This window comes from Mizuhopecten yessoensis, unplaced genomic scaffold, assembly GCF_002113885.1.
Source record: "Mizuhopecten yessoensis strain PY_sf001 unplaced genomic scaffold, ASM211388v2 scaffold1853, whole genome shotgun sequence".
In the NCBI taxonomy this organism is placed as follows: domain Eukaryota; kingdom Metazoa; phylum Mollusca; class Bivalvia; order Pectinida; family Pectinidae; genus Mizuhopecten; species Mizuhopecten yessoensis.
In genome coordinates, this window is record NW_018404254.1 from 3,999 (window position 1) to 12,439 (window position 8,441).

Below are 8,441 nucleotides of genomic sequence, written 5' to 3' on the forward strand. Positions count from 1 at the left end.
CCTGTATATAATACCTGGTCAACAATAAGTATATATGGAGACCTGTATATAATACCTGGTCAACAATAAGTATATATGGAGACCTGTATATAATACCTGGTCAACAATAAGTATATATGGAGACCTGTATATAATACCTGGTCAACAATAAGTATATATGGAGACCTGTATGTAATACCTGGTCAACAATAAGTATATATGGAGACCTGTATATAATACCTGGTCAACATTAAGTATATATGGAGACCTGTATGTAATACCTGGTCAACAATAAGTATATATGGAGACCTGTATATAATACCTGGTCAACAAGTAGGCATATATGGAGACCAAGTATTTATTACGGTTCCCGTTTAAATCTAATAAACGACCATGTACGAAATAGAGAGGTTTTATTTGTCAAACATTTCCAGATATTTTGTATAGTTCTATATTGTCATACATGTACAAATGATATTTTATGTGGTCCTATTTTCGACCTAATGGTCAACAGGTAAGAAATATGTGAATTTCGTGGTGCTAACCTTGACCAGTGACCCCCGATAGTTGTTGACCACATTGTTGATTTCCTATCGTTAATACGAATTTAATGTACACACTTCTAATCCCTATAAAGGGACATAGCAAGGAAGTATAATTAGCCGCCTACTTAAAGCTAAAGAGGAAACCCAGCGTTGTTCTAGAGCTCTCTTGGATAGGAGATATAGAGTTCACACATACCTGTGTTCCCAGGTGGCGTGTGTAGTGGCGATCGGGTAGCTTTGCTATCAGACGCAGTGTTTATCCTCGTAATACATATATGACCTACACCATAGTACCCCCTCATCAGTTCTAAACACTATCCTGGTGGTCACAGCGTTTGACAAGGAAACAAATTTCGGATCTATACTACTCAGCATCGATTACATTTTAACACTTGTTAAGATGCAACCAAACCTGAGTCGACCCTGTGCTTCTTGTATCGTGCTGTATTTCGCTACTTTGGTAAGTATAATATGTTATATTAACAGTAACGTGTATTGTAAAATAAATATATATATCAGTAATACATCTCGGCTAAACCCGTACAATAACGAGAGCAGGAGGCTATCCATGGGTTGAATTATTGGGTAGCAGTCAAAGGCATGCTGTCCTTGGGTTGTGGTCATAGACATGGACTATCCTTGGGTAGTGGTCATAGACAGGAACTATCCTTGGGTAGCGGTCATAGACAAAGACTATCCTTGGGTAGTGGTCATCGACAGGGACTATCCTTGGGTTGTGGTCATAGACAGGGACTATCCTTGGGGAGTGGTCATAGACATGGACTATCCTTGGGTAGCTTGGGTAGCGGTCATAGACATTGACTTTCCTTGGGTAGTGGTCATAGACATGTACTATCCTTGGGTAGTGGTCATAGACAGGAACTATCCTTGGGTAGCGGTCATAGACATTGACTATCCTTGGGTAGTGGTCATAGACAGGGACTATCCTTGGGTTGTGGTCATAGACGGAGACTATCCTTGGGTTGTGGTCATAGACATGGACTAGTCATAGACAGGAACTATCCTTGGGGTAGTGGTCATAGACAGGGACTACTCTTGGGTAGTGGTCATAGACATGGTTTATCCTTGGGTAGCGGTCATAGACGGACACTATCCTTGGGAAGTGGTCATATACAGGAACTATCCTTGGGTAGTGGTCGTAGACATGGACTATCCTTGGTTAGCGGTCATAGACAGGTAGTGGTCATAGACAAGGACTATCCTTGGGGAGTGGTCATATACATGGACTATCCTTAGGTAGCGGTCATAGACGGAGGCTATCCTTGGGTAGTGGTCATAGACAGAGAGTATCCTTGGGTAGTGGTCATAGACAGAGACTATCCTTGGGTAGCGCTCATAGACGGAGACTATCCTTGGGTAGCGCTCATAGACGGAGACTATCCTTGGGTAGGGGTCATAGACAGAGAGTATCCTTGGGTAGTGGTCATAGACATGGTTTATCCTTGGGTAGCGGTCATAGACAGAGACTATCCTTAGGTAGTTGTCATAGACGGAGACTATCCTTGGGTTGTGGTCATAGACATGGACTAGTCATAGACAGGAACTATCCTTGGGTAGGGGTCATAGACATGGACTATCCTTGGGGAGTGGTCATATACATGGACTATCCTTAGGTAGCGGTCATAGACGGAGGCTATCCTTGGGTTGTGGTCATAGACATGGATTATCCTTGGGTAGTGGTCATAGACAGAGAGTATCCTTGGGTAGTGGTCATAGACAGAGACTATCCTCGGGTAGTAGTCATAGACATGGACTATCCTTGGGTAGATGTCATAGACGGAGACTATGACTATCCTTGGGTTGTGGTCATAGACAGGGACTATCCTTGGATAGTGGTCATAGACAGGGACTATCCGTGGGTAGTGGTCATAGACATGGACTGTCCTTGGGTAGTGGTCATAGACAGGGACCATCCTTGGGTTGTGGTCATAGACGGGGACTATCCTTGGGTAGTGGTCATACACATGGACTATCCTTAGGTAGCGGTCATAGACGGAGGCTATCCTTGGGTTGTGGTCATAGACATGGATTATCCTTGGGTAGTGGTCATAGACACGGACTATCCTTGGGTAGTGGTCATAAACAGGGACTTTCCTTGGGTAGTGGTCATAGACATGGTTTATCCTTGGGTAGCGGTCATAGACATTGACTTTCCTTGGGTAGTGGTCATAGACGGAGGCTATCCTTGGGTAGTCGTCATAGACAGGAACTATCCTTGGGGTAGTGGTCATAGACAGGGACTACTCTTGGGTAGTGGTCATAGACATGGTTTATCCTTGGGTAGCGGTCATAGACGGAGTCTATCCTTGGGTAGTGGTCATAGACTGAGACTATCCTTAGGTAGTGGTCATAGACGGAGACTATCCTCGGGATAGACATGGCCTATCCTTGGGTAGTGGTCATACACACGGACTATCCTTGGGTAGTGGTCATACACATGGAATATCCGTGGGTAGCGGTCATTGACGGAGGCTATCCTTGGGTAGTGGTCATGGACGGCAGCTATCCTTAGGTAGTGGTCATAGACGGAGACTATCCTCGGGATAGACATGGACTATCCTTGGGTAGGGGTCATAGAGAGGAACTATCCTTGGGTAGTGGTCACAGACAGGAACTATCCTTGGGTAGTGGTCACAGACAGGAACTATCCTTGGGTAGTGGTCACAGACAGGAACTATCCTTGGGTAGTGGGGACATAGACAGGGACTATCCTTGGGTAGCGGTCATAAACAGGAACTATCCTTGGGTAGTGGTAATAGACATTGACTATCCTTGGGTAGTGGTCATAGACATGGCCTATCCTTGGGTAGTGGTCATAGACGGAGACTATCCTTCGGTAGTGGTCATAGACAGAGACTATCCTTGGGTAGCGCTCATAGACGGAGACTATCCTTGGGTTGTGGTCATAGACAGGGACTAGCCTTGGGTATTGGTCATAGACAGGGACTGGTCATAGACATGGACTATCCTTGGGGAGTGGTCATATACATGGACTATCCTTGACATTGACTATCCTTGGGTAGTGGTCATAGATAGGAACTATCCTTGGGTAGTGGTCACAGACAGGAACTATCCTTGGGTAGTGGGGACATAGACAGGGACTATCCTTGGGTAGTGGTCATAGACAAGGACTATGCTTGGGTAGTGGTCATAGACGGAGGCTATACTTGGGTAGTGGTCATAGACAGGAAGTATCCTTGGGTAGCGGTCATAGACATTGGCTATCCTTGGGTAGTGGTCATAGACAGAGACTATCCTCGGGTAGTAGTCATAGACATGGACTATCCTTGGGATGGATAGTGGTCATAGACATGGACTATCGTTGGGTTGTGGTCATAGACATGGACTAGTCATAGACAGGAACTATCCTTGGGTAGGGGTCATAGAGAGGAACTATCCTTGGGTAGTGGTCATGGACAGCAGCTATCCTTGGGTAGTGGTCATAGACGGAAACTATCCTTGGGTAGTGGTCATAGACTGGAACTATCCTTGGGTAGTGGTCATGGACGGGAGCTATCCTTGGGTAGTGGTCATAGACGGAAACTATCCTTGGGTAGTGGTCATAGACGGAGGCTATACTTGGGTAGTGGTCATAGACAGGAAGTATCCTTGGGTAGCGGTCATAGACAGAGACTATCCTTGGGTTGTGGTCATAGACATGGATTATCCTTGGGTAGTGGTCATAGACAGAGACTATCCTCGGGTAGTAGTCATAGACATGGACTATCCTTGGGGAGTGGTCATAGACGGAAGCTATCTTTGGGTAGTGGTCATAGATAGACATGGACTATCCTTGGGTAGATGTCATAGACGGAGACTATGACTATCCTTGGGTTGTGGTCATAGACATGGATTATCCTTGGGTAGTGGTCATAGACAGAGAGTATCCTTGGGTAGTGGTCATAGACATAGACATGGACTATCCTTTTGTAGTGGTCATACACATGGACTATCCTTAGGTAGCGGTCATAGACGGAGGCTATCCTTGGGTTGTGGTCATAGACATGGATTATCCTTGGGTAGTGGTCATAGACATAGACATGGACTATCCTTTTGTAGTGGTCATACACATGGACTATCCTTAGGTAGCGGTCATAGACGGAGGCTATCCTTGGGTAGTGGTCATAGACAGAGAGTATCCTTGGGTAGTGGTCATATACAGGACCTATACTTGGGTAGCGGGCATAGACATGGACTATCCTTGGGTAGATGTCATATATATGGACTATCCTTGGGTAGTGGTCATAGACAAGGACTATGCTTGGGTAGTGGTCATAGACGGAGGCTATACTTGGGTAGTGGTCATAGACAGGAAGTATCCTTGGGTAGCGGTCATAGACATTGGCTATCCTTGGGTAGTGGTCATAGACAGAGACTATCCTCGGGTAGTAGTCATAGACATGGACTCTCCTTGGGAAGTGGTCATAGACATGGACTATCCTAGACATGGACTATCCTTGGGTAGCGGTCCTAGACAGGAACTATCCTTGGGTAGTGGTCGTAGACATGGACTATCCTTGGTTAGCGGTCATAGACAGGTAGTGGTCATAGACAAGGACTATCCTTGGGTAGTGGTCATAGACGGAGGCTATCCTTGGGTAGTGGTCATAGACAGGAACTATCCTTGGGTAGTGGTCATAGACGGAGACTATCCTCGGGTAGTGGTCATAGACATGGACTATCCTTGGGAAGTGGTCATAGACATGGACTATCCTTGGGTAGCGGTCATAGACGGAGACTATCCTTGGGTAGTGGTCATAGACAGGAACTATCCTTGGGTAATGGTCATGGACAGGAACTGTCCTTGGGTAGTGGTCATAGACATGGACTATCCTTGGTTAGTGGTCATAGACATGGAGTATCCTTGGGTAGTGGTCATAGACATGGACTATCCTTGGGTAGTGGTCATAGACAGGGAGTATCCTTGGGTAGTGGTCATATACATGGACTATCCTTGGGTAGCGGTCATAGACATGGACTATCCGTGGGTAGCGGTCTTAGACGGAGACTATCCTTGGGTAGTGGTCATGGACGGCAGCTATCCTTAGTTAGTGGTCATAGACAAGAACTATCCTTGGTTAGTTGTCATAGACATGGACTATCCTTCGGTAGTGGTCATAGACAGGAACTATCCTTGGGTAGTGGTCATAGACGGAGATTATCCTGGGTAGTGGTCATAGACATGGACTATCCTTGGGTAGTGGTCATAGACAGGAACTATCCTTGGGTAGTGGTCATGGACGGCAGCTATCCTTAGGTAGTGGTCATAGACAAGAAATATCCTTGGGTAGTTGTCATAGACAAGAACTATCCTTGGGTAATGGTCATAGACAGGAACTATCCTTGGGTAGTGGTCATGGACGGCAGCTATCCTTAGGTAGTAGTCATAGACAAGAACTATCCTTGGGTAGTTGTCATAGACATGTACTATCCTTGGGTAGTGGTCATAGACAGGAACTATCCTTGGGTAGTGGGCATAGACATGGACTATCCTTTGGTAGTGGTCATAGACAGGGACTATCCTTGGGTAGTGGTCATATACATGGACTAACCTTGGGTAGTGGTCATACACATGGAATATCCGTGGGTAGCGGTCATTGACGGAGGCTATCCTTGGGTAGTGGTCATATACAGGAACTATCCTTGGGTAGTGGTCATAGACAGGAACTATTCTTGGGTAGTGGTCATAGACAGGAACTATCCTTGGATAGTGGTCATAGACAAGGACTATCCTTGGGTAGTGGTCATAGACAGGGACTATCCTTGGGTAGTGGTCATAGACGGAGGCCATCCTTGGGTAGTGGTCATATACATGGACTATCCTTGGGTAGTGGTCATATACAGGAACTATCCTTGGGTAGTGGTCATATACAGGAACTATACTTGGGTAGCGGGCATAGACATGGACTATCCTTGGGTAGTGGTCTTAGACAGGAACTATCCTTGGGTAGTGGTCATAGACGGAGACTATCCTTGGGTAGTGGTCATAGACATTGACTATCCTTGGGTAGTGGTCATAGACATGGACTATCCTTGGGTAGATGTCATAGACGGAGACTATCCTTGGGTAGTGGTCATAGACAGGAACTATCCTTGGGTAGTGGTCATAGAATGGAACTATCCTCGGGTATTGGTCATGGACAGGGACTATCCGTGGGTAGTGGTCATAGAAAGGGACTATCCTTGGGTAGTGGTCATAGACATGGACTATCCTTGGGTAGTGGTCATAGACATGGACTATCCTAGGGTAGTGGTCATAGACAGGGACTATCCTTGGGTAGTGGTCGTAGACATGGACTATCCTTGGTTAGCGGTCATAGACAGGAACTATCCTTGGGTAGCGGTCATAGACAGGAACTATCCTTGGGTAGCGGGCATAGACAGGAACTATCCGACTATCCTAGGGTAGTGGTCATAGACTCCTTGGGTAGTGGTCATAGACGGAGACTATCCTTGGGGAGTGGTCATAGACAGGGACTATCCTTGGGTAGTGGTCATAGACGGAAGCTATCTTTGGGTAGTGGTCATAGACAGGAACTATCCTTGGGTAGTGGTCATAGACATGGACTATCCTTGGGTAGCGGTCATAGACGGAGACTATCCTTGGGTAGTGGTCATAGACATGGACTATCCTTTTGTAGTGGTCATACACATGGACTATCCTTAGGTAGCGGTCATAGACGGAGACTATCCTTGGGTAGTGGTCATATACAGGAACTATCCTTGGGTAGTGGTCATAGATAGGGGCTATCCTTGGGTGGTGGTCATAAACATGGACTATCCTTGGGTAGTGGTCATAGGTCATAGACATGGACTATCCTTGGGTAGTGGTCATACACATGGACTATCCTTGGGTAGTGGTCATAGACAGGGTCTATCCTTGGGTAGTGGTCATAGACAGGGACTATCCTTGGGTAGCGGTCATAGACGGGGACTATCCTTGGGTAGTGGTCATATACAGGAACTATCCTTGGGTAGTGGTCATAGACAGGGGCTATCCTTGGGTGGTGGTCATAAACATGGACTATCCTTGGGTAGTGGTCATAGACATGGACTATCCTTCGGTAGTGGTCTTAGACATGGACTATCCCTGGGTAGTGGTCATAGACATGGACTATCCTTGGGAAGCAATCATAGACAGGGACTATCCTTGGGTAGTGGTCATAGACAGGGGCTATCCTTGGTCATAGACAGGAACTATCCTTGGGTAGTGGTCATAGACAGGGACTATCCTTGGGTAGTGGTCATAGACAGGGACTATCCGTGGAAAGCAATCATAGACAGGGACTATCCTTGGGTAGTGGTCATAGACAGGGACTATCCTTGGTTATTGGTCATAGACATGGACTATCCTTGGGTAATGGTCATATACATGGACTCTCCTTGGGTAGCGGTCATAGACGGAGACTATCCTTGGGTAGTGGTCATAGACAAGGACTATCCTTAGGTAGTGGTCATAGACATGGACTATCCTTGGGTAGCGGTCATAGACGGAGACTATCCTTAGGTAGTGGTCATAGACATGGACTATCCTTGGGTAGCAGTCATAGACGGAGACTATCCTTGGGTAGTGGTCATAGACAGGGACGATCCTTGGGAAGCAATCATAGACAGGGACTATCCTTGGGTAGTGGTTATAGACAGGGACTATCATTGGTTATTGGTCATAGACGGAGGGTAACCACGGGTAGCGCTAATAGACGGAGGCGAACCACGGGTAGCGTTAATAGACGGAGGCGAACCACGGGTAGCGGTCATAAACGGAGGCTAACCACGGGAAGCGCTAATAGACGGAGGCGAACCACGGGTAGCGGTCATAAACGGAGGCTAACCACGGGTAGCGCTAATAGACGGAGGCGAACCACGGGTAGCGGTCATAAACGGAGGCTAACCACG